A 26,436-nucleotide genomic window follows, 5' to 3' on the forward strand; every position below is an offset into this window, starting at 1 on the left:
AAAAAAAATCATGTTTTAGCCTGAGAGCCATAGTTTTATTTACTTTTTGGGCTATTGTCTCATGTAGGGGCTCATTTTTTGCGTGATGAGGTGATGGTTTGATTGGTACTATTTTGGCGTACATACAACTTCATTGATCACTTTTATTACTTTTTTTGGGAAGTAAGGTGGACAAAATTTAAATTTCATCTTTTTTATTTTTTCTGGCGTTCACCATGCGGGGAAAGTATCATGACCGTGTTATAGATCAGGTCGTTACGGACGCGGTGATATCAAACTTGTGTAGGGAATTTAATTTTTTTCATCAGTGATAAATGTTTTTTTTTATTTTATTTTATTTTATTTTTTTCATTTCTTATTTTTTACCCAGACCCACTTGGTTCTTTAAGATCCAGTGGGTCTGATGTCTGTATAATACAGTACAGTACACTATATAGTGTACTGTACTGTATTTTCACTTTACAAATTCTGATCAGACTTCTGCCTTTAGCAGAAGTCTGATCAGCACCATGGACAGCCGGAAGCCTGTGAAGGCATCCGGTTGCCATGGTAACCATGACTCGCTGCCACAACAGAGCAGCGGGAAATGGGGAGGGAGGGGGCCCCCTCCCTCTGTGATCCCGTCAAGAATCGGGGGCTGAAAAGGCACAGCAGCCCCCGATGGGAGAGGGAGGGTGCTCCCTCTCTGTAAACCCCCTTCCATACAGCAGTCCCTACAAACCGCGGCATGGAAGGGGTTAAATGGCTGACATCTGTGTGATGATGTCAGCCGTTTCAAGCAGTGTCAGCAATGTGCTGACAATCTGCTTGCTAACCGCTCGGCCATCCTGAAAATAAGAGGGAGGGTGGGCGGCTGATCGCCCGTCCGCACTGCCTAAACATAAAAAAAAGGCATTTTGAAGTTTCTGATCCTCGCGGTCCGATCATAAACCCCCAAAAGCACTGAAAACAGCATTTTTTAATTGACCTGCGGTTTTCAGTGATCACCGATACAGGAGGGGTCACAGGACCCCCCTCTGCATTGACCCAGGGTGCCTGCTGATTGATTTAAGCAGGCACCCAGTTCCGATCACCACCCTCAGCAAGGCGGTGATCGGAACTACGCAGGACGTACCTGTATGCCCTGTGTCCGTACACCTGCAATGGTTGCCTATAGCAATCCCATTCAAAAATCGCATAAAGTCAGATTTAGCCTGCCGCACTTAAATAAACTGTCATTGCCATGTCTGTTTAGGAGGAGGCCGCGCAGCCTGACCTCAGCTGATCCCCTGCAGCAGCCGCAGTTGGCCCCAGTACACCGTCAGCCGCTGCAGCAGCCAGCATGATGCCACTAACCTGCCCTACTACTTTGGCACTCCTTGGTTCTCCCGATACTCTGGGGAAACTCACACCCTAATAGACTTTAAAGAGAAAACGTGTGCCTTGTTCAGATTGTACCCTGTCTCCACAGAGCAGCAAATGGAAATTCTTCCAGCCCAATTAGAAGGAGCTGCCATCTGGGAAGTGAAGTCCTGGCTGTAGCGGATCACCTAGCACCCCGACCGGGTACCTCCTTCGATAGATGCTCCTAGTGCTTTCCAAGGACTCCAAGCACTCCACTTGACACCGTACGCACTGCAGACCCCACGAACCGCCGCAGCTTGGTTGGGGTCTCACCGTCCTCCACCCACGCTGCACCCAAGACCGTGTTTCAGCTTCCAATGGGTAAACCTCTCCTACATCCACAGAGCAGGAGCCATGAACAAGCTCTTACAAGAGCTTATACTCAGGGGAGTATTGTGATATAGCAATCCCCAAGAGTGTAGTTATCGCATTCCACAAACATGAGCCAAAACTTCATGAAGGTATAAAGCAGCCTCTTTATTGAAGGCTACCCGCCCGTATTTATGCAGGTCCCCATCTGGTGGACACGCCCTTAGGGACCAGAAGGAAGACTGTTACACAGGACAGATATGTAGCAATTCAGGATACACAGACACAATACATCCCCACAATGCATCATGGTTTCCTCCTCTCTGCCCTGGAGACACCCGAGGAGCAATTCAATTATCTCTCAGGACAAAGGGAAATCGCCAATACACATGTGGAGACAACAGGACAGAAATCACCATTTAAACATACAATGTCACACCCTTTTCAATACACATAGACATTTAACATCCCAAAATGGCACGAATTAGACCAGAGGTTCAAGTTAGTCCAAGTCCTTTGTGAACAAATGAGGCCTGGCTGATGAGAGGGCCCATAATCCTGGGGCAAGAGGCTGGTAAACAGGCCCCTCCAAAACCCAGTGGCGAGGTTGGTTTCGCCACACATCTCCCCCTCCCAGGGAAGACTAACCAGATACCTGACCTCACGGTCAGTACCTGAGTTAGTCTGGCAGTCCAACCACAACCCAATACTGGACCTGTTGAATCTTGGGGCCTGGCTCTGTTCTGTATGTTCCCAGCTGTTGAGTGGGCATCTGCGACTCCTTGCTTCCTTGTGGTTCTCTAACTTGGAGCTGTAGGTACTTGGTGGGCAGAGGCCGACTGCGCTCTGCCCAGATGCCAGCTCTTCCACTGGGGTAGCCTGTGGGAAGTCCAGCTGTGAAGAAGAGGATAGAAGCGCTTCAGCTGGGGTGCATGGTGCCAACTCCTGCTGGGTAGTAAATGAACGGTTAGGGCAGAGGCCAGCGGCGCTCTGCTCTGATGCCAGCTCTACTGCTGGAGAGGGGTCAGTGGGGTTTAAAGCCTTACCCACTACCCTCAGTATTGGGCTGGGAAAGAGCTGTGGAGGGGGGCTATCACTTACCCCCTCCTCTGGATACCCCATCTTCTGCTGGGGAGAGAGACCAACTGTCTCCTCTCCATGTAGAGTATACTGCTGCTGGGTAGTGAGACCGACTGTCTCCACTACCAGTGATTCTGATTGTTTCAGAGATGAGGGACCGACAATCTCCTCTCCCTGTACTCCCAGTGGCAGTTGGGGAACTGGGCCGCCTGCCCAGCCACCCTGTTGGGCCGGTGGAGTGACTACGGTCCCATCTCCACCTGCCGACTGGGGTTCCTCCCAGTACCAGTCTATGAAGTCCCCTACCTCCACAGTTGGTGAGGAAGTAGGGGATACCTCAGCTGTGACTTGCCAGGGGTAGGGCTGCAGGTCTGGGCCTGGTATCCAACTGTCTTGTATCTTGTGCTGGGCTTGAATGGAGCGAAACAACTGTTGATAATCTTGCTCCACTTCCCACTCCCTTTGGACCAGAAAGGTCAGATCTGCCCTCACCCCACTAGTTGTAGGCCAATTGAGCAAGTCCCACCTGTAGTCAGTAATGTCCCAAAATCTAGACTCTTCTGTGCTCCCAAAGTCAATGTCTTCAAAAGACTCCCACAATAAACCAGGGCAATTATATTCCTCACCTTCGGGCTTGGCGTACTCCTCCATCCATGGAGACTGTCGTACTGTGTCCCACCATAGTGCTTGGTAAGCGTCATCCAGCCAGGTTTCCTGCCATACCAGTGTCTCAAGCTCTGACACCCACTCCATCAATGGTTTCTCTCCCAGTAGAGGTAGTCGCAGCGCCAATCGCATTCGTAATCTCTGCTCCTCACTGGGAAGACTCTCACCCATCCGACGCTGCACGTCCTCCAGGGCCTGGTGCCATACGCCTTTCCGCTCGGCATCCCTGTAATCTGGGTGATCTTCCTCATGGAATGCTGTGCAGGAACCAACTGCATCCATATTGCTGTAGCCAGGGCGCTTTCCAAAACCCAGTGGCGAGGTTGGTTTCTCCACACTGGCCCAGCTCTGAAAGAAGAACCCTGGGACAGATCTTTGAGAGACTCTTCACCATCTTTGAACCCAATACCGTGTCGGAAGTCAAAATGAGGTTCTTCAGCACGAAACAACAAACCGGTGCGTTACTCAGAGACTTTGCATTGTCTTTATAAGAAGCCCTTAGAGCTGTGGTTCAGGTAGACCCCCGTGAGGCAGAGAACTAAGACAAAACTTTAAAGTAACAATTAATTAAAGGTGTTAACACTGACAACCTAAATAGCCAGTTTAGAATGTTAGCTGCACAACACCCAAGGGTCACCTTCCTAGACTTTAAAGAGCTAGCCATTAGCATTCTAGGAAAGAGTCTGCAGCCAGAGCCTGCTAAAATTGCTGAAGCTCCTGTCTATACACCTGCTACCCCTTCCAAATGTTGTCCGGTAGCCAGTCAGGCAGCTCAAACTCCAGTCCCTGATGCCGTAGCAGCCTTGACAGAACAGTTAACTTTTTGACAAAAAGCCTGGAGAAGGTGTGTCAGAAATTAGAACAGTGGGAGAAGCCTTTATTATTGGAGGATGAGACACCTGTACGAAAAGAACTTTTCCCTCCTAACTACAAAGATATATATCCCAGAGGTCCTGGTGGGCGCCCAAATGACCACTCCAAAGCCCACAGGTGACCTAATTGCCCCTCAAGAGGTAAACCAGTAGGTCCACAAGATCCCAACTGGATGCCCAGATATGTAGGATCCCATCCAGAAGTAGCAATCCAAATTAACGGAATTCCCTTTGTCGCCCTACTGGACACCGGATCTCAGGTCACTACCATCCTACGGCCTGCATTTGATAAATACTGGGACCAGAGCCATCTTACTCAACCACCAGAATCCTGGTTGGATCTTACAGCCAGCAACGGGAAACCCGTGCCAATATATGGTTATTGGGAGCCAATTCTGCAAGTAGGAGAAACCACCCTACCTAGACATGTGTAACACCCCAGAGTTGTGTTACAAAACTCTTTTACCCCGCTACAACCTGTTAAGTGTATTTACATTGTCATCTAATGTGATTTTACATAATAGCCTCACTAATGTGCATTCAAAGCCTTGTCAAGTGTATATTGCTGTAATTTCTATGTTCACCAGCAGGTGGCAGCAATGTGTTCAGCAAGGACTTAGTCAGTTTAGTACATTCCAGTTTAGCTCCCCCCTCTGTAAGCAGAGTAGATTATTCCCACATCCTGCCTCATGGGGAGAGAAGGAAGTTGAGTTAGTGTGCCAGCCACCCCTGCTTGGGGAAGGCTGTGCAGGTAGGAGCTCCCAGATATAGGGATCCAAGCCAGGATCTTGTTTCAGCTGAGACAATTGATCATCATCCCCAACCTGAGCCTTGCAGCCTCAGCTGGTAGAAGCAAGCAGACCACTCCAGAACTCCAGGAAGAAGCACACCAGTAGACAATAACTGTGAGTACCGTCCAGAGACCCCAGGAGAAGCCATATTCCTCCTCAGCAAGTCAGTCCCCAAGAAAGCAGAAGATAGATAGCACAGAAGCTAAATTCCTGCCACATTACAGAGCTACAAAGCAGATGTCCTTTTCCTGCAAAAGCTCCAGGCATATGATAGAGCAGAAGATAATTTCCTGCCACACATTGCCAATACCTGCTGGGACCAAAAGACTATTGCTGTACCTTGTTTGGATGAAAGCTACTACCAGTAAAGACTAGTTTGAACTTCACCCAAAGTCTGGATCTCAATTTCTGCTACCAGTTCCTCTATTACTCCTACTAGCACAACACTCATTTTATTGCAAGTGATCCAGGATCCAGGAGTCCAGCCGTACCCAGGTAGCAGACACTGTTGACACTGTTACTACTACCATACAGAGACATTACCCCACTCTGGCATTCCTAACCTGGTACATGAGTTGCAACACCTTAAAGGGCCCTGCGTTAGTACCCTGCACACGCTGAAATTGGCGTCACAAACAAAACTATAAACTATCACCTACACCTGACCCAGCCATTGCATATGATTGGCGTCAGAGTGCATACCCCAATTCGGCTCTACTGCATAAGTGGCATCACTGGAACAGGATCGGATTGAATTGTGTGCCTGTCCCTGCTATAACAGGATCGAATTGTGTGCCTGTTGCTGCTATAACAGGATCGAATTGCATGTTTTACAGTACTGCAAGATCTGAGGATTGTGCCAAAACCCTGAAAATTGACTATATTGCTTTATTGCTGTGCCAGAAAGCGCTAAAACACACGCACCAGCAGTCCAAGGGTTAACTTGCCATATTCGCAAATTGGCGTGCTTCTTCATGCCCAGAAGCGGGAAAACTCAAGCGCGCAAAATTGCCGAATGCGCCCCCCTAGAAGTGGGAACTCTAAAACCTGCTCACCAATAACTTTGCAATGTGAGCCAAGGGTGTGCAGACTCCTCCCTCTGGGCTTCAACCTCATGCTCTGTACCGAGTGAGAAGGGAGATGCAAGCAATATGGCGCTCCCTCCACCAAAATGGGATCAGATGGCGATACAGGGAGAACTTGTCTACGAGCCCACTGTACCTGAGATCAGGGTCTCCCACCCCATGAAGAGAGCTAGCCCCTGTGCATTTGGAGTGTCCCCAGAGCCTGCGCATGCCGCACCTAGTGAAGAGACAGCCGCTGACGACCAAGCTGAGATGGCTGCTGTTTCCGAATCCGCTCCCGCAGAAGAAGACGTCCCAACTCCAGTCCAGACTTCGGAGGCAGTGGATCCCTCCGCCGCTACTGATTCAGCGAACCGGACTGCTGCAAGCGTCAAGCCTGCTCCTGTGGAGACCATCACCAGTGAAGCTGTCCAGGCCCTGAACGTACCTACGACACAGACGGCATCTGCATCTTCGGAGATGGCCCTGATGATGTCATCCAATGCAAAGGCCCCCGCGCACCACCAGGAGGCAGCGGATCGGCCGCCCGGCCGCGACATCAGGTAAGAGCAGACGCACTCCCTGAGGCCCAGGCCCGGTCTGAAACAGCCCCTGCACCGCTCCCTGAGGGTCCCAAAACCCCTAATAGGCCCAAGCCTGCTCAGCTAAGGACACCTACTGGTGCGGCAGAGGCGGCCGGAACTTCCACTCCGCCGCCCAGAGCAACTACTGCCAGAGCGGGACTCTTAAATCCAGAGGTCCCCACCGAGATCACTACCCATGCCCAGACGGCCTGGGAATACAAAACAGCCGTGGAAGAATGGGTGAAGCAAGTGATAGATGACCCCCAGCCAGGAGACCCTAAATTGACCAGATGCACTGGGACTGTGCTCTGGTTCTCTGTGGAAAGTGGAGTTGGATTTCTCCAGGACAGTCATTCTGGTGCTAAGATATTTGTGGGTCGCCGCTCTGTTAAGCGCCACTACTTGCCCCAGGCCCATCACAACCTATGCGCAGGGGATCAAGTGGAATATACCCCCATGCTCTCAATGCAAGGCCCATTTTCTGCCGGTGTGACCCTACTGGCCAAACCATATCCCCTGCTTTAATCCAGAGACCTGGCAGGAGGACCCAGGCTCTGCAGGGAGAGTCCGCTGCCTACAGGAGACCCCAGATGGCAGGGTGAGGTTCAGAGAACAGCCCCAGCCAGAACCGGAGCCCCTCATCCCTGACCTGGCCGCACCACCAACACTACAGGTGGGCTAAATCAACAATTCAGTGCTGACATTCAATCCCAGGTTGCAGCCATATGTTTTACCTTGGAAGCAGCCCCAGGCACCCTCTGTTTGCCTACCAGAACCCCTTCAGCCGAGGTATTGTAAAGGAACCCATTTAATACAGATGAGCCCTTATGCAGCTTACTCTCGAACAAACAGCCGAAAATCCGTAATAAAGCGAATAGAAGAACCCAGTCCCCCAAACATGCGCCGAGACTACATGAAGGGGTAAAATCAGTGTGTTTAATTAGCAGTTGAATCATTTCTTTTATGCCCTGCTCCCATGCAAGGGAGACACCCACAACAAATATACATTAACCAATAACACAAAGGTTACAACCCACATAGAATCCTCCCCTCTGCCTGTGATATAATCATGGTACACCATGGTTAACATAATCATCACAGGCAGGAGAATACGCAATGTCCTCTGTCCTGCAGACAACCGAGATGTAATTCAATTATCTCTCTGGACAGAGGGCAATCGCCATACACACAGAGAGACAATGGAACAGACCTCACTACTCAACGTATACAATGTCCCACCCTTTACAATACCCATAGACATTTAACATCCCAACATGGCACGAATTAGACCAGGGGTTAAAAGTTAGTAAAAGTCTCTTGGGCCTGGCTGTACTCATGGCTTTTCTGTCCACAACCGGTTCTACACAGTCTTTAGTCCTGGAGACAATTGAGAAGTGATCCACTTATCTCCCATGGACAGAGGCAAGACTTCATTAGCCACATGGTAGCAAAAGACAGCAAAATACATGAACCCACATAACTATGCAGCCATTGCACAAAACTGGTGCATTCAACATGGGACCGTAATCACATTGTTTAGTGGCAACTGGGTGGTCAATAGGAACATTCACTATTTCATTCGTGTGTTTTTGGTCTCCGTTAGTCTGGATGAGTGGTTGGCAATAGCAGGGCAGGAACTCACGAACGGAGTTAAATTCGCATAGAACAAGTGAAAATAAGCAGAAACCTCCCTTTTTCCACATAGCTCCCCCTTAGTTCCATGGGACGGCATACCCGCCTAGACCCTAACAGGGTTGGCTTGGGGATGTCCGGTGTTAAACGTAGTTTTTCCAGTACTGTTTGCCGAGATAGCCCATCTGCATTGGCATTCTGCTTCCCTGGCCGCTACTGCATTGTAAAATTATAGGGTTGCAGTGCCAAGCTCCATCTAAGCAGTTTGGGGTTATCTCCAGTCCATCATCCCCCACTTGGCTTAGCACGGCTCCCAGTCCAAACATTGAGGCATCTGTGTGAACGAGAAATATTTTAGCGTGATCCGGTACCGCCAATACAGGGGTTTTACTTAATGCAACTTGAGTTTCTGGAAAGCTTCCTCACACTCTGGGGACCATACTACCTGCCTAGTTAAGGACTTTTTGGTAAGGTCGGTCAGGGGTTTGGCTATGGTGCTATAATCCGACACAAATTTCCTATAATAGCCAGCGGTCCCTAAGAAAGCCATAACCTGACTCTTGGTGCGTGGTGGAGGCCACTGAGTGATAGCCTCAATTTTAGCTGGTTCAGGCCTCTGCTTCATGACCCTACCCTATGGCCTAGATATTGGACCTCCGCCATGCCCACATGACACTTTTCTGGTTTCAAGGTTAATCCGGCCTCTTGAATTCTCTTGAGTACTACCGAAATGTGCTCCAGGTAGGCCTCCCAAGTGCTGCTGTTGATGCCTATGTCATCTAAATAAGCACAGGCGAAGCCCTGAAATCCCTCTAGGAGCCGGTCTGCCATCCTTTGAAAAGTGACGGGGGCATTCTTCATCCCAAATGGCATGACCTTAAATTGGTACAAGCCAAATGGGGTGACGAATGCCGACTTAGGAATAGCATCAGGCTCCAAGGGGATTTGCCAATAACCCTTGCACAAGTCAATAGTGGTCAAGTAATTCCCTCCTGCCATACGGTCTAATAGTTTATCTGCCCTGGGCGTGGGGTAGGCATCCGTAACTGTTCGGTCATTAAGCCTGCGGTAATCCACGCAAAACCGTGTGGTACCGTCTTTCTTTGGTACTAATACCACTGGGGAGGCCCAGGGGCTCTGAGAGGGTTCTATAACCCTTAGGTCTAGCATCTCCTGAATTTCCTTTAACATGCTATCTCTAACTGCCTCAGGAATTCTGTACGGTTGCTGTCTCAAAGGTACCTGACCTGGGGTCTCTACCCAGTGTACAGCCAGGGTGGTGTAGCCTGGAAGAGCAGAGAACATATCTCGAAATTCCTGTAATAGCTGGGTAGCCTGTGCCCTTTCCTCTGGCCCTAATCCAACCTGCTCCACCCCCGTGGGTTCTTTGTGGAGAAAATTGGGTAAGGGTATACCCTCACTATCCTCAAATGCTGGAGCGCATACTGCAGAGACCCCCTCTGGTCTCTCTAAGTAGGGTTTTAACATATTGACATGAAATGACCTGCGAATCCTTTCATTGTTAAAATCTGTTACTATGTACGTGGTATCGCTGACCCTGGGTAATACTTTGTAAGGCCCTTGCCAAGAGGCCTGCAACTTATCGTTTTTTGTCGGTTTGAGGACTAGCACCTTTTGATCTATCTCTAGGATACGATCTCTAGCTCCCCTATCGTACCAGTGTTTTTGTCGCTGTTGAACCGCCTGCAGGTTTTCTCTTACCGATTGAGTAAGGGGCCTGCAGTCGGTCTCTCAACTCCAAAACAAATGGTACTATAGGCGTACCTGATTCCCCCATATCCCCTTCCCAGTGTTCGCGGACCAGGTCCAGAGGTCCTCGGACTCTCCTTCCATATAATAGCTCGAAAGGAGAGAATCCGGTGGATGCCTGGGGTACTTCCCGGTAGGCGAACAGTAGGTGGGGAAGGAATTTTTCCCAGTTCCGACAGGTCTCTGCGAACGTGATTAGCATCTGTTTCAGAGTGCCATTAAAACGTTCGCAGAGCCCGTTTGTTTGGGGATGATATGGAGAACTTAGTATGGGTTTTACTCCGCAGCTCTGCCAGAGCTGCTGAGTAACTACCGCCGTGAATTGGGTCCCTTGGTCAGATACTATTTCCCTAGGGAACCCCACTCTAGTGAATACCTGGATGAGAGCTTCAGCTACGGTTTCAGCAGTGATATTAGGTAGGGCTTTAGCTTCCAGGTAGTGAGTAGCATAGTCCACCACTGTAAGAATATACTTCTTACCTCATGGACTAGGCTTACTAAGGGGTCCTACCAAATTTACTGCTACTCTGAAGAAAGGTTCCTCTATTATGGGTAGTGGGTGTAGTTTCGCTCTGGGGTGATCACCCCTCTTTCCTACTTTCTGACATACATCCCAGGTTCTACAATAATTTAGCAAATCTCGGGTAACACCTTGCCAAAAAATTGTCTGGGTCAACCTATCCCGGGTTTTCTTGATCCCTAAATGTCCTGCTAACGGTATGTCATGGCTTATCCGTAATAGCTCTGACCTATATTTGCGGGGTACCACTAACTGCTTCTTTATTACCTGTCGGGCTCCTCCCCCTGCCCCCTCTGTTAACCGATATAGTAAACCTTTCTCCCACTGGAACTTTTCCTGTCCTATGTCTCCCTGGGGATTATCCTCCTCCCTCCTGTACCCACTTAACATGCTATCCTCCCTCTGCGCTTGCCCAAAGTCTGTGTCTTCATAGTCTGAGAGCCATAGTTTTTTCAGTTTTTGGGCGATTGTACTATGTTGGGGCTCATTCTTTGCGGGATGAGGTGACGGTTAGATTGGTACTATTTTTGGGGGCATATGCCGTTTTGATCGCTTGGTGTTGGACTTTTAGTGATGTAAGTTGACAAAAATGGCTTTTTTATACACAGTTTTTATTTTTTATTTTTTATGGTGTCTATCGGATGTGGTGGATCATGTGATATATTTATAGAGCCGTTCGTTACGGACATGGCGATACCTAATATGTGCGTTTTTTCTTTTTTTTTTTCTTTTTTTTTAGAAAATCTGCGGAATGGGGCGTGTTTTTTTTTTTTACTTGAAACGTTATTTTTTTATTCAAAACACTTTTTTTAACTTTTTTTTAAAAAACTTTATTTCTGTTCCACTCTTTTAGGGGTCTGATCCCCTGTGCAATGCATTGCAGTACATCCGTATTGTAATGCATTGCCTGTTAGTGTATGACACTGAGTCATACACTAACAGGTTGCCTAGGAGACCCAGCCTGAGGTTGGATCTCCTCGGCTTCCATAGAAGGCAGTTCCTGATGCCGTGCAGGGCATTGGGCAGCCTCTGCACGGCATCTGGCTGCCTTGTCACGCATCGGGTCCCTGCCACTGCAGCGTGGGGACTTGATGCGATTACTCACTCACCTGCCGCAAACAACTTCTATGTCGCGGTCAGCGCGGACTGCGGCATAGAAGGGGTTAATCCGCCGTCATCGCTGTAAACAGTGATGCCGGCGGATACAGCAGGGGCCCGGCTACCAGGGACTGCCGGACCCCTGCAGTGATTGGGCGCGCACCGCTCTGGTGCCCGCCCGATCAGCCCGCCGTACATGTACAGCGGAATGCATTCTGGCAATGCATCCCCCACCGTACATGTACGGCGTTCTGCACTAAGGGGTTAAACATGAATTTAAGATCAAACCATCTAAGTGCTACCTGTTGAAGCCAGAAGTCAAGTACCTGGGACATGTTGTCATTGCAGAAGGTGTTAAACCAGATCCGGAAAAGTTAGCTGCAGTCCAGAATTGGCCTACTCCTACTACAGTAAAGGAGGTGAGAAGTTTCTTTAGTTTTGTAGGGTACTACAGATGCTTCATCCCTCACTTCGCCCAGATTGCAGAGCCAATTTAGGAACTCCTAAGAGGACACCCAAAGAAGTATCAGAAGACGCAGATACCTGTGGAATGAAGACAGGGAAGTTGCCTTCCAGCTCTTGAAAAAGAAGCTGACCGAACCACCTGTTTTGAGATATCCAGATTACCAACAGCCCTTCCATCTCTACACTGATGCCAGCCAGAAAGGCCTGGTAGCTTTCCTGTCTCAAGTGCAAGAAGGTAAAGAAAGAGTAATTGCTTATGCTAGCAGATCACTGAAAGGAGCTGAAAGGAATGACCGGAACTACAGCTCTTTCAAGTTAGAGTTCCTCGCACTTGTGTGGGCTGTCACCGAAAAATTTAAGGACTACCTTGCAGCAACTCCCTTCATAGCTTTTACTGATAACAACCCACTGGCACATCTCAATACAGCCAAGCTAGGTACCTTAGAACAAAGATGGGCCTCACGCTTAGCTAACTACAACTTCACTGCAAAATATAGAACAGACAAGTCCAACGAGAATGCAGATGCCTTATCTCGTCTGCCTACCAAGGAAGATCCTACTGCACACATAGATGTCTGGGAAGAAGTGGAGATGCCTAATTTCTACAAAAACTTTGCCCCAAAAAGCATCCTCTCTATCAAAAACAAGAGTCCTAAATCCCCATCTACAGAACAATCCAGAATCTCAAATTGAAAAGGAGAGATGGATCAAACTTCAGTCAGAAAGTAGAGTAATCGGAGAGCTACACGACTTCCTCACCAGTGGAAGAACACCTGAGACAATCCGCAGAAGAAATGCAGACCCAGAACTGTTGAAGCTGTGGAGACACCAAAAACAACTCTTTCTGTAGAAGGGCCTACTATTGAGAAGAAACCTGGATCCAGTTACCTATGACAGGGTATGCCAAATCCTAATCCCCCGTCGGGATGCAAGCATCATTCTTAAGATGTACCATGACAAATCAGGACACTTTGGCGTGCAAAAGACAGAAGCTACCGTCTGTAGACGATTCTATTGGATTGGAACATTGAGAAGTGGTGTCGAGAGTGTTCCGCCTGTGCTATTGGACGAGGTGTAAAGCATGACCAAAGAGCACCCTTACATTCTATTGTAAGCCAAAAACCATTGGAGATCGTTGCAATCTACCATGTGAAGCTGATACCAAGTCGCTCAGGTTACACATACGCTATGACCATCATTGACCACTACACCAAATTCATTGTAGCCGTACCTGTTAAGGACTTGACGGCTAAAACAACAGCAAATGCCTTCTGGAAACATTTCCTGTTACCATACGGATGTCCAGAAAAAAATCTTACAGCTCAAGGACCTGCCTTTGAGTCACAACTCTTGAAAGAACTATGTTTACTTCACAATTGCCAGAAAATCAGAACGACAGCTTACCATCCCCAAGGTAATGGACTTTGTGAAAAAATGAACCAGACCCTAATAGAAATGCTTAGAGCTGTACCATCTGCTACCAGAAATGATTGGCCTACTCTTCTACCTCAGCTGAAGTATACCTATAATAATACCATTCATTGTTCTACTGGGTATACACCTTACTATCTCATGTTTGGCCGTGCATTTGGACAATACTGCTCCACCCAGCTTTCCACAAGCCTAATAGTGCAGCTTCTATCTCTATCTTCCCTGGTACAGAACTTTCTATAATCATCAATGTATACTATTTTCTTTAAGTGTGAAGTCCTTGTGTTTAGTCCTAGAGATGCTCTTCCACTTGACCTGTGATTTATGTGACTGCTGTATTGCTTGTGATCTGTAGTTATTTTATGACCCATCCAGATCCTTAGCTTTGTTTGTTCACCTACATATAGCATCTCTTCTCATGTGCCTTACTTCAGTGATTAATTGATTAATGAGCTAAATTACCCTTAGTTCTCTGATCACACTTCCTATGAATATAGACCCAGTCTAAGGGGAAGCATTCGCAGGGGTTAGCACGAGCCAAAAGCACCATCTCTGCCAAAGCGCCATTTTGACTAAGCTCTTGGCAGTTAATCATGGCAGTTAGACAGGGCTGGAGACGGAGATGCTGTGTTTACTACTCAAACAAAGTTACACACAGCATAGGTATGCTACGATATTGTCTCACTCAGGCTCTGCTCTGGCTGCTCTTCTCATCACTATGGCGGTCTACTTTCAAATTCAACCACACCGTCCACCCTCTCCACATCAGTCCCCCCTCCTTCCCTCACCCTTGTTCAGTTCCCATACACTTTACACCCTCATACATTACAGTATGAGTGAATGGCTCATACATTATAGTCCAGTGAATGGCTATACAGTCTCAATTAAGGTTAATGAACATAAATCCAACTCCAGCAATTAGTATAACCCTTAAAATGTATATACTTTAATTATACATTCTAAAATGTGGAACACACAGAACACAAATCACTGAGTAAGCTCAGATAATACCACAGCAGGCAGCTATACAGGTATCAACAAGGGTGGGGGACTATCCCTATGAACTCACCCTGGTCTAGTACTCAGCCCAATGACGGCCCCTTATGGTGGGGACTCCCTGTCCTTGAACCTGGACTAATAGAGTCCTACTACAGCCCTAATACCATGGTCAGGATTAAATAGGTGCCTGCAAGTGGAAGATACAGAACAAAAGACAAACATTACATACACATTCCCCTATAAAGATAGGGTCAGTTGATGGACTATGCATACAGCCCCAGTGCTGTATTATAACAGCCAAAAGGTACGCAGTACATCAAGGTGTACGTAATTGAATACACCCATAAAAAGATATACACAAAGAAAATACCCCAATGCGTTTCCCCCACTATAAGGGATCATCAGGGGGTTAATAAGCTCATAGATACCGGATATCAAAAGTGATTTAATGATATCCGTAATTTGGGTGCGGACCACCAGTAGTGATATATTAGTGTCCGTAATACATTAACGATGATAAGGGAGCCATTTGATGATGGTAGGAGGAGATCAAAAAATCGTTAGGACCTAATGCAGACCATAACAAAGATAACTGGTTCGAAATCAATATCCACTGAAGTTACACTTCCATAGAGGCATCTGTGGAAGAGAAAAAAATGTGGTATAGAACACGAGTCTAAAGCCTACACCTCCACTAGTGACCACCTCTGTTGAAGCCAGAACTCACAGTCTCTACAAGCAACACAAAGGCCCAACGAATGCTAGATGGCGTCGATATACTTAGATATCCTAAATCAGGAAAGTACACATTCAGTTTCACCAGATATAGTAAGAATAATAGCAAAGAAAAAGGGGGGTCGGTCAGCACATCCCAAAGCGCAGGGGCACGTTGCTATGGCTGAGAACAAGACTGGAAAACAAAACATGTGATGCAACAGCTCACTGCAAACCAAATAAAGTACAAAAATAGCAAAGTAATTGCATGTACTATGCTAATAAGCTAGAGATGCTTGGCAAATCATTTTGTACAAAATTATTTGAGCCCGTCTGCCACACATCAAGGCGATCTCTGTTATAAGTGTTCCTAACACTAAATACTACCTGTTATGTGCCATGGCAGCTACCATACAATTCAGGGAGCGTAGGTTCCACATGCATGCCAGCATGGGCCTGCTTAAATTTTTGTACTTTTATTTGGTTTGCAGTGAGCTGTTGCATCACATGTTTTGTTTTACAGTAAGAATAATAGAGACTCATCGGGAATGTGTATCCCTACTTACAGTTAGTCATCCACCTCTAAAGTAGAGCGTCCTACTCCTCCAATAAAAATAAAATAAATAAAAATTAACCAATATCAATTGGAGAGAGGTCCCATAGCAGAGAATCAGGCTTCACGTCACCCACCACTGTAACAGTCCATTCTCAGATATTTAGGCCCAGCACCCAGGCAGAGGAGAGAGGTCCCGTAACAGAGAATCTGGCTTCATGTCAGCAGAGAATCAGTCTTCAGATCATAGCAGAGAATCAGGCTTCACGTCACCCACCACTGCAACAGTCCATTCTCAGATATTTAGGCCCAGCACCCAGGCAGAGGAGAGAGGTCCCGTAACAGACAATCTGGCTTCATGTCAGCAGAGAATCAGTCTTCATGTCATAGCAGAGAATCAGGCTTCACGTCACCCACCACTGCAACAGTCCATTCTCAGATATTTAGGCCCAGCACCCAGGCAGAGGAGAGAGGTCCCGTAACAGAGAATCTGGCTTCATGTCAGCAGAGAATCAGTGTGCATGTCATAGCAGAAAATCATGCTTCACGTCACCCACCACTGCAACAGTCCATTGTCATATATTTAGGCCCAGGCACCCAGGCAGAGGAGAGAGGTCCTGTAACAGAGAATCTGGCTTCATGTCAGCAGAGAATCAGTCTGCATGTCATAGCAGAGAATGAGGCTTCACGTCACCCACCACTGCAACAGTCCATTGGCATATATTTAGGCCCAGCACACAGGCAGAGCAGAGAGGTTCCGTAACAGAGAATCTGGCTTCATGTCAGCAGAGAATCAGTCTGCATGTCATAGCAGAGAATCAGGCTTCACGTCAGCCAACATTGGAACAGTCCATTGGCATATATTTAGCCCCCGGCACCCAGATACCGGGGATCCAGCAGGGTGGCAACCCAGTAGTCCGCACACGTTAAAATGTGGGCAACTCTGCTGTCGTTGCGCAGGCACTGCAGCATGTAGTCGTTCATGTGTGCCAGGCTGCCCAGGGGTAAGGACAAGCTGTCCTCTGTGGGAGGCGTATCGTCATCGTCCTGCCTTTCCCCCCAGCCACGCACCAGTGATGGACCCGAGCTGCGTTGGGTGCCACCCCGCTGTGACCATGCTTCATCCTCATCCTCCTCCACCTCCTCCTCATCCTCGTCCTCCAGTAGTGGGCCCTGGCTGGCCACATTTGTACCTGGCCTCTGCTGTTGGCAAAAACCTCCCTCTGAGTCACTTCGAAGAGACTGGCCTGAAAGTGCTGAAAATGACCCCTCTTCTTCCTCCTCCTCCTCCTGGGCCACCTCCTCTTCCATCATCGCCCTAAGTGTTTTCTCAAGGAGACATAGAAGTGGTATTGTAACGCTGATAATGGCGTCATCGCCACTGGCCATGTTGGTGGAGTACTCGAAACAGCACAACAGGGCACACAGGTCTCGCATGGAGGCCCAGTCATTGGTGGTGAAGTGGTGCTGTTCTGTAGTGCGACTGACCCGTGCGTGCTGCAGCTGAAACTCCACTATGGCCTGCTGCTGCTCGCACAGTCTTTCCAGCATGTGCAAGGTGGAGTTCCACCTGGTGGGCACGTCGCATATGAGGCGGTGAGCGGGAAGGCCGAAGTTACGCTGTAGCGCAGACAGGCGAGCAGCGGCAGGATGTGAACGCCGGAAGCGCGAACAGACGGCCCGCACTTTATGCAGCAGCTCTGACATGTCGGGGTAGTTGTGAATGAACTTCTGCACCACCAAATTCAGCACATGCGCCAAGCAAGGGATGTGCGTCAAACTGGCTAGTCCCAGAGCTGCAACGAGATTTCGCCCATTATCGCACACCACCAGGCCGGGCTTGAGGCTCACCGGCAGCAACCACTCGTCGGTCTGTTGTTCTATACCCCGCCACAACTCCTGTGCGGTGTGGGGCCTGTCCCCCAAACATATGAGTTTCAGAATGGCCTGCTGACGTTTACCCCGGGCTGTGCTGAAGTTGGTGGTGAAGGTGTGTGGCTGACTGGATGAGCAGGTGGAAGAAGAGGAGGAGGAAGCCGAGAAGGAGGAGGTGGCAACAGGAGGCAAAGAATGTTGCCCTGCGATCCTTGGCGGCGGAAGGATGTGCGCCAAACAGCTCTCCGCCTGGGGCCCAGCTGCCACTACATTTACCCAGTGTGCAGTTAGGGAGATATAGCGTCCCTGGCCGTGCTTACTGGTCCACGTATCTGTGGTTAGGTGGACCTTGCCACAGATGGCGTTGCGCAGTGCACACTTGATTTTATCGGATACTTGGTTGTGCAGGGAAGGCACGGCTCTCTTGGAGAAGTAGTGGCGGCTGGGAACAACATACTGTGGGACAGCAAGCGACATGAGCTGTTTGAAGCTGTCTGTGTCCACCAGCCTAAATGACAGCATTTCATAGGCCAGTAGTTTAGAAATGCTGGCATTCAGGGCCAGGGATCGAGGGTGGTTAGGTGGGAATTTACGCTTTCTCTCAAATGGTTGTGAGATGGAGAGCTGAACGCTGCCGTGTGACATGGTTGAGACGCTTGGTGACGGAGGTGGTGGTGGTGGTGTTGGTGGTACATCCCCTGTTTGCTGGGCGGCAGGTGCCAACGTTCCTCCAGAGGCGGAGGAAGAGGCCGAGGCGGCGGCAGCAGAAGAGGCAGCAGGGGGAGCCTGAGTGACTTCCTTGGTTTTAAGGTGTCTACTCCACTGCAGTTCATGCTTTGCATGCAGGTGCCCGGTCATGCAGGTTGTGATCAGGTTCAGAACGTTAATGCCTCGCTTCAGGCTCTGATGGCACAGCGTGCAAACCACTCGGGTCTTGTCGTCAGCACATTGTTTGAAGAAGTGCCATGCCAGGGAACTCCTTGAAGCTGCCTTTGGGGTGCTCGGTCCCAGATGGCGGCGGTCAGTAGCAGGCGGAGTCTCTTGGCGGCGGGTGTTCTGCTTTTGCCCACTGCTCCCTCTTTTGCTACGCTGTTGGCTCGGTCTCACCACTGCCTCTTCCTCCGAACTGTGAAAGTCAGTGGCACGACCTTCATTCCATGTGGGGTCTAGGACCTCATCGTCCCCTGCATCGTCTTCCACCCAGTCTTGATCCCTGACCTCCTGTTCAGTCTGCACACTGCAGAAAGACGCAGCAGTTGGCACCTGTGTTTCGTCATCATCAGAGACGTGCTGAGGTGGTATTCCCATGTCCTCATCATCAGGAAACATAAGTGGTTGTGCGTCAGTGCATTCTATGTCTTCCACCGCTGGGGAAGGGCTCGGTGGATGCCCTTGGGAAACCCTGCCAGCGGAGTCTTCAAACAGCATAAGAGACTGCTGCATAACTTGAGGCTGAGACAGTTTCCCTGGTATGCATGGGGGTGATGTGACAGACTGATGGGGTTGGTTTTCAGGCGCCATCTGTGCACTTTCTGCAGAAGACTGGGTGGGAGATAATGTGAACGTGCTGGATCCACTGTCGGCCACCCAATTGACTAATGCCTGTACCTGCTCAGGCCTTACCATCCTTAGAACGGCATTGGGCCCCACCAAATATCGCTGTAAATTCTGGCGGCTACTGGGACCTGAGGTAGTTGGTACACTAGGACGTGTGGATGTGGCAGAACGACCACGTCCTCTCCCAGTTCACTAACACCACCACGACCATGTCCACGTCCGCGTCCCTTACTAGATGTTTTCCTCATTGTTATCGTTCACCACAACAACAAAAATATTATTTGACCCAATGTATTGAATTCAAATTCAGGCCTTGTTTTACAGACACCTAACACTATCTGGCATCTATTTAGGTTCCGTATTACACTAATACAGGCACAGCAGTAACCACAGATTTAGCTGGATATAAATTTGAGGCCTAGTATTTAGGCGCTGGGTGACAGATATAGATTTACGGACAGAATTAGACTTGGAAATGCACAGTAGCGTGTGGGTGAAGTTATTCAGAATGACCCTATCTGCACCTTGAATCTGATATACCCTTTTAGGGATAGATTTAAAGTAGCTCTGATACAGCAGAAACCACTAAATTAGGAAATTGCTAAATTGGGAATTGTATTTCAACCCTGAACAAAAACTGTGCTTTGACGGACACTAAATAACTTTCCCAGCCACAACAGGACAGCGGTAACGAGAGATTTAGCAGGATATAAACTTGAGGCCTAGTATTTAGGCGCTGGGTGACAGGTATGGATTTACTGACAGAATTAGACTGGGATATGGCCAAAAAATAACCGCACTATTGAGGGTTAAATGCACTTGGTGTGACAGCTTGACCAACCACACTATTGAGGGTTAAATGCACTTGGTGATGGGCGCAGCTTGCCCCTGATGTAGTATATGGCCAAAAAATGAACAGACTATTGCTGGTTAAATGCACTTGGTGTGACAGCTTGACCAACCACACTACTGAGGGTTAAATGCACTTGGTGACAGGCGCAGCTTGCCCCTGATGTAGTATATGGCCAAAAAATGAACAGACTATTGCTGGTTAAATGCACTTGGTGTGACAGCTTCACCCTGATGTAGGATTTAGCCAAAAAAACAACCACACTATTGAGGGTAAAATGCACTTGGTGTGACAGCTTGACCAACCACACTACTGAGGGTTAAATGCACTTGGTGACGGGCGCAGCTTGCCCCTGATGTAGGCTTTAGCCAAAAAACAACCACACTATTGAGGGTTAAATGCACTTGGTGGCAGCTTGTGCTGGCGCACCACAAGACACTAAATGGCCGCTGATCACCCCAGAAAAAAGTGACTGAAAAACGCTCTGGGCAGCCTAAAAACAGTGAGCAATTGAATAGCAGCAGTTCAATGATCCACAGCTGCAGATCGATCTCTGGATGGAGTCCTTTGGAGGAGTTAATCTGCCTAATCTCGCCCTACTGTCGCAGCCGCAACCTCTCCCTACACTGATCAGAGCAGAGTGACGGGCGGCGCTATGTGACTCCAGCTTAAATAGAGGCTGGGTCACATGGTGCTCTGGCCAATCACAGCCATGCCAATAGTAGGCATGGCTGTGACGGCCTCTTGGGGCAAGTAGTATGACGCTTGTTGATTGGCTGCTTTGCAGCCTTTCAAAAAGCTCCAAGAAAGCGACGAACACCGAACCCGAACCCGGACGTTTACGAAAATGTCCGGGTTCGGGTCCGTGTCACTGACACCCCAAAATTCGGTATGAACCCAAACTATACAGTTCGGGTTCGCTCATCCCTAGTCAAATTCATTGAGCTAGATACTATTCAATTATAAGATGCTTCCCGCATCTGGCCGGTAGAGAGATACTAAATTTTACCATGGGCCCGGCCATGTCAGACAGAGACAACCAAGGCAGGGCACTAGCTACCTTATTAATAACAGTCAGAGAAAGCAGGAGTAAGTCAATCTCTCATTGATCCCGCGGGGGGACTGGGACCGGAACCTATGTATCCATTCACATTCCTTCTGCAGGATGTTCCTGTCCCCGTCAATTCCCCCCCCGGGGGGGAAGGAGGAACCAGTTCAAGAACCGAGAATCTTAAACATCTCGGGTCTCCCCCATGGTGATCATTTACATGTAGTGCCACCGGTGTTACATTCTTCTTCATTATGTCATTCACATGTTCAAGGATCCTCCTTCTCAGCTCTCTCACTGTTTTCACTATATAGTCCATTGGACACGTACATTGGCAGATATAAATTGCCCCTTTACCCCTTTACTCCTACAGTTAATGAAATCCCTGACCTGAAAGGGCTGCCTGGTCACAGAGCACGTAATAACCTTGGATGTTGAGAGGAATTCACACGCCTTACAAAATACACATCTAAAAACACCAATAGGTTTACTATCCAACCATGTACCACTTTTAGCTGGGGGTATAAAGTGGCTGTGCACAAGACTATCTTTTATGCTTTTACCACGCCGTTATATGACAGAGGGGTGCTCGGTGACAACATCGGATAGATCGGAATCTATCCGCAAAATGGGCCAGGTTATTTTTTTAAAGACATTAATCACCTCAAATGAAAAGTGGAAATAATCCGCAGCGGTTGAGGTCTATCTAGGGCTCTATGTATTGTGACCAGCAGGTCAGTCCGACTCTTCACCTGGGCATGTTTAAAGGCCTCGTCAGAACTGTCTGCGGATATCCCCCTAGCCCTGAATCTGTCCTGTAATCCTCTTGCTTCACTGAAAAAGGATTCGCTCTCAGAGCAATTCCTCCTGACTCGGAGATATTGACCCCTGGGTATACCCCATTTGAGGGAGACAGGATGATGACTATTCCAGTGGAGCAGGGAATTAGTGGCCGTGACTTTCCTGTGTATATTTGTCACAAGTCTGTCACCCTCTTTAATCACCCGCACATCTAAAAAGGTGATTGTGTTAGGATCGAGTTCATAGGTAAATTGGAGGCCAATCTCATTAATATTAAGGTCATCAATAAACCTTTTAAAATCCCCTGATCCACTTTTCCACACCAAGAAGATGTCGTCAATGTAGCGTGTCCAAAATACAATATTGTCAGCCCACCAGGCAGTCTGGTCAGGGAACACACAGGTGTCTTCCCACCAGCCCAGGAGGAGGTTGGCATAGGTAGGGGCTACCCTTTGCTGTCGCCCCTGAGCTGTTGGTAGAAATGTGCATTAAAGAGAAAAAAATTATGCGTAAGCGTAAACTCCAATAGCTGTAAGGCAAAGATGTTGTGTAAACTACAGTGTGTACCTCTGGTCCTCAAAAAATATTCAACGGCTATAAGTCCATAATGATGTGGAATGGAGCTGTAGAGTGACTCTACATTGATACTTGCTAATACACAGTCAGGGTCCAGGTTGAGTGTTTCGATCTTATTGAGGAAGTCCATCGTGTCCTACGTCTATGCGAGTAGGGACATAACAAACTGCCTCAGAACCTGGTCAAGGTAAACACCGCAATTTTGTGTCAGGGAATTTACCCCAGAGACAATTGGGTGACCCCTGAATGGTGTGGTCCCTTTGTGTATCTTAGGCAATCCATAGAAAGTCGCTATACATGCGTTTACAGGATAGAGAAACTCATATTCAGATGGACTAATGACCTTATTGTTAAGACCCCCCAAAAGTATCAATTTTAGGTCCTCCAGGAAGGACGGAGTAGGATTTGAGGATAATATCCTGTATGCATCCTTATCCTTCAAAAGGTCAAGACACAAAGGCAGCAGGGCATCCTGGTTAAGAATGACCAGATTACCGCCTTTGTCGGACGGTTTGATGATAATGGAATCATCTTTCTCCAGTGTCCTTAATGCCAGCATTTCAGCAAGAGAGAGATTAAAGGTCCTGGGATCGACTTTACCCAGTCGGTCCAGGTCGGTGATGACCATCTGGAGGAAGATGTCCACACACTCATAGTTTGAGGGGGGTGGCATACTTTTGCTCTTAGGTTTTAATGTAGTGAAAGGACCCTTACCTAGGTCAGGTGTACTTTCCTCACCTAGTTCTGTATGGGTCCGAAGGTCCATAAAATCCCCCTCATCCATTCCAAGGCTCTCACATGTCTGTCTATTCGAGTTTTTTATTTTTTATTTGTGCCATTTAAGTCTCCTGCAGAAGAGATGGAGATCCTTAGTCCATGTGAAGAGACTAAAGTTCGTAGTAGGGACAAACGAAAGTTCCCTCTTAAGAACCCCCATCTCCACTGCACTCAGAGACCTAGAGGTCAAGTTGATGATCTGAAGATCATTTACTGCCCCTTGTCCGTCCTGCCCCGGTCCCGTAGTTCATATCTGGCTTTTTTCTAAAAAAGAGGGTTGTTGTATGGATGGGGTGCTGTTGGAGGCAAAAGTTGGAGACGAAGAAGAGGAGGCATTTGGATAACCAGCCCCGAGTGCCGTTCCCCTCTTCCCCTGCCCCATCCCTTCGCCATCTTCTTTCCCTGCCCCATCCCTTTGCCATCTTCTTCCCCCTCATCTCCTAGGCCCAAATGAACCCCTATTAAATGGGCCCCCGTATGGCCTAGGGTATGAATCTGTGTCCGAGGAGTCAACGTCTGATGTCGAGATCTCGGACCCAACTACAGGTTCTTGATGCTGAATATACGCTCTATTTTCCTTAAATTCACTGAGGTCACGGATAAATTGCCTATGCTTCCATTCTTTAATAAGGCTCTGAAACTTCTCAACGGAAGTCTGTAAAGACGCTTCATGTCTAGCAAAGTCCGGATTGTCCCTGTGTTTAAGAGCTACAGCTATCTGTTCTTGTAGTTTAGTGGAGGTTTTTTCAAACAGTTGTTTTTCTTCCGCCAACAGCATACTCATCAAGGTCAGAGAGCTGCAGGTAAGTTTATCCTCCCATCTAGTTAGTAATGTGGGTGAGAAAATCCTATCCACGGGTCTCACCCGTAGACGAAGTCCCTTAGGGACTATCCTGTGTTCCAGATAACTTTTAAAGGACCTAACCTCCCACCAAGATTTGATGTTGTCTTTATAGTAGTTATACAGGTCACTAAAGACTTGTTTACATGTAGCTGAAGTACCTAGTCCTGGAATATCTCTGAAAAGACTTATTTGGCTTCATTTATCAAGGCCTCAGTAAATATGGTCCCTGACAAGAAACTGGCTATTACAACAGTAACTCAATCCCAGTCCAGTGAATGGATATACAGTCTCAATTAGGGTTAATGAACATAAATCCAACTCCAGCAATTAGTATAACCCTTAAAACTTATATACTTTAATTATACATTCTAAAATGTGGAATAGTAGACACACAGAACACAAATCACTGAGTAAGCTCAGATAATACCACAGCAGGCAGCTATACAGGTATCAACAAGGGTGGGGGACTATCCCTATGAACTCACCCTGGTCTAGTACTCAGCCCAATGACGGCCCCTTATGGTGGGGACTCCCTGCCCTCGAACCTGGACTAATAGAGTCCTACTACAGCCCTAATACCATGGTCAGGATTAAATAGGTTTTCAATATGGGAGAGTGAATCTGGACCACACATCCTCATTACTATGCTTTTGATATAACAACCGTTTAAAATTTAAGCATGATAAGACATGGTTCTGCAGCACTATTATCAATATATTGCTATGCACTATTAGGAGGCATTAGTATACAGTTTGATTAAAAAGCATAGGCCCACTTACCACGACACGGTTGCCTCTATCAAGTGGGGACCTACCCTAACTTTGGCGTGGCACTTTGCGGCGACCATCGTGCCCCCGCAACAGGACCCAGCAGCCACAAAGCAACCTCACTGTGCAGCAAAGCCACCTAGGCCCTGGGCCCCATCACTCCACCAGCACAGCACAAAAGCAGCGACGGCCACTGTCCAGCACTGCATATGTGAACAGGTGCAAAGAGATCACCTGTTCATCTCTCAGGGACACCAACTGAGAGGTGGTAGGAATTTATAAAGAGGATTAAATAGGTGCCTGCAAGTGGAAGATACAGAAGAAAAGACAAACATTACATACACATTCCCCTATAAAGATAGGGGCAGTTGATCCACAATTTCTTCCTCTCACGCTCTCTGAACTTGCTAGCCCTTACAGAAACCTGGCTTCAACCCTCTGACACTGCTTCCCCTGCTGCCCTATCCTATAGTGGACTTCCCTTCTCCCATACCCTCAGACCTGTGATGACAGGCACTGTGGAGGAGTAGGCATACTACTTTCTCCACAGTGCACATTTCAGGTCATTCACCCTGTACCCTCTCTCACATTTCCCTCTTTTGAGGTTCACACCTTTAGACTCTTCCATCCATTCCCCCTGAGAGTTGCAGTTCTCTATCGTCCCCCAGGCTCCCCCCACCAATGGATCACTTTGCAGCTTGGCTTCCTCACTTCCTCTCTTCTGAATCGCCAACTCTTATTATGGGTGATTTTAATATCCCCATTGATGATCCTACCTCCCCATCAGCCACTCACTTTCTTTACCTCCTCTCTTGGCCTATCACAACGTACTTCCTCTGCCACGCATGAACAGGGCTATATACTCGGTCTAGTCTTCTTCCATCACTGCTCAGTCTCAAACTTTAGTAACTTATCCTTCCCACTTTCTGACCACAATCTTATTTCATTTATTATTAAGAACTCTCACTTTTCTCATGACAATCCTACTTTTCACACTTACCGAAAACCTACACACCATTAACTGCCAGCAACTTATTAACACCCTACAACTAGCTCTTACCCCAATCACTTCCCTCCCCTTTCCAGACTTGGCTGCCAATCATTACAACCAGGCCCTCAAAACCACCCTAGATGAAGTTGCTCCAATATCAATCCGTCCCTCTCGACACAGAACATGGCAGCCCTGCACACACCTGAAACACGTTTTCTCCAGCGCTGCTCCAGATGTGCAGAACGCTTATGGAGAAAATCGCGAATATCAGCAGACTTCCTTCATTATAAATTTATGCTCAAAACATATAATTCAGCTCTCAACATTGCCAAACAAAAGTACTTCACCTCTCATCTCCTCTCTCAAATAACCCAAAATGAATCTTTGACACTTTTCACTTCCTTCTAAGCCCTAAAGTT

Source organism: Bufo gargarizans, chromosome 2 (assembly GCF_014858855.1).
Source record: "Bufo gargarizans isolate SCDJY-AF-19 chromosome 2, ASM1485885v1, whole genome shotgun sequence".
Classification (NCBI taxonomy): domain Eukaryota; kingdom Metazoa; phylum Chordata; class Amphibia; order Anura; family Bufonidae; genus Bufo; species Bufo gargarizans.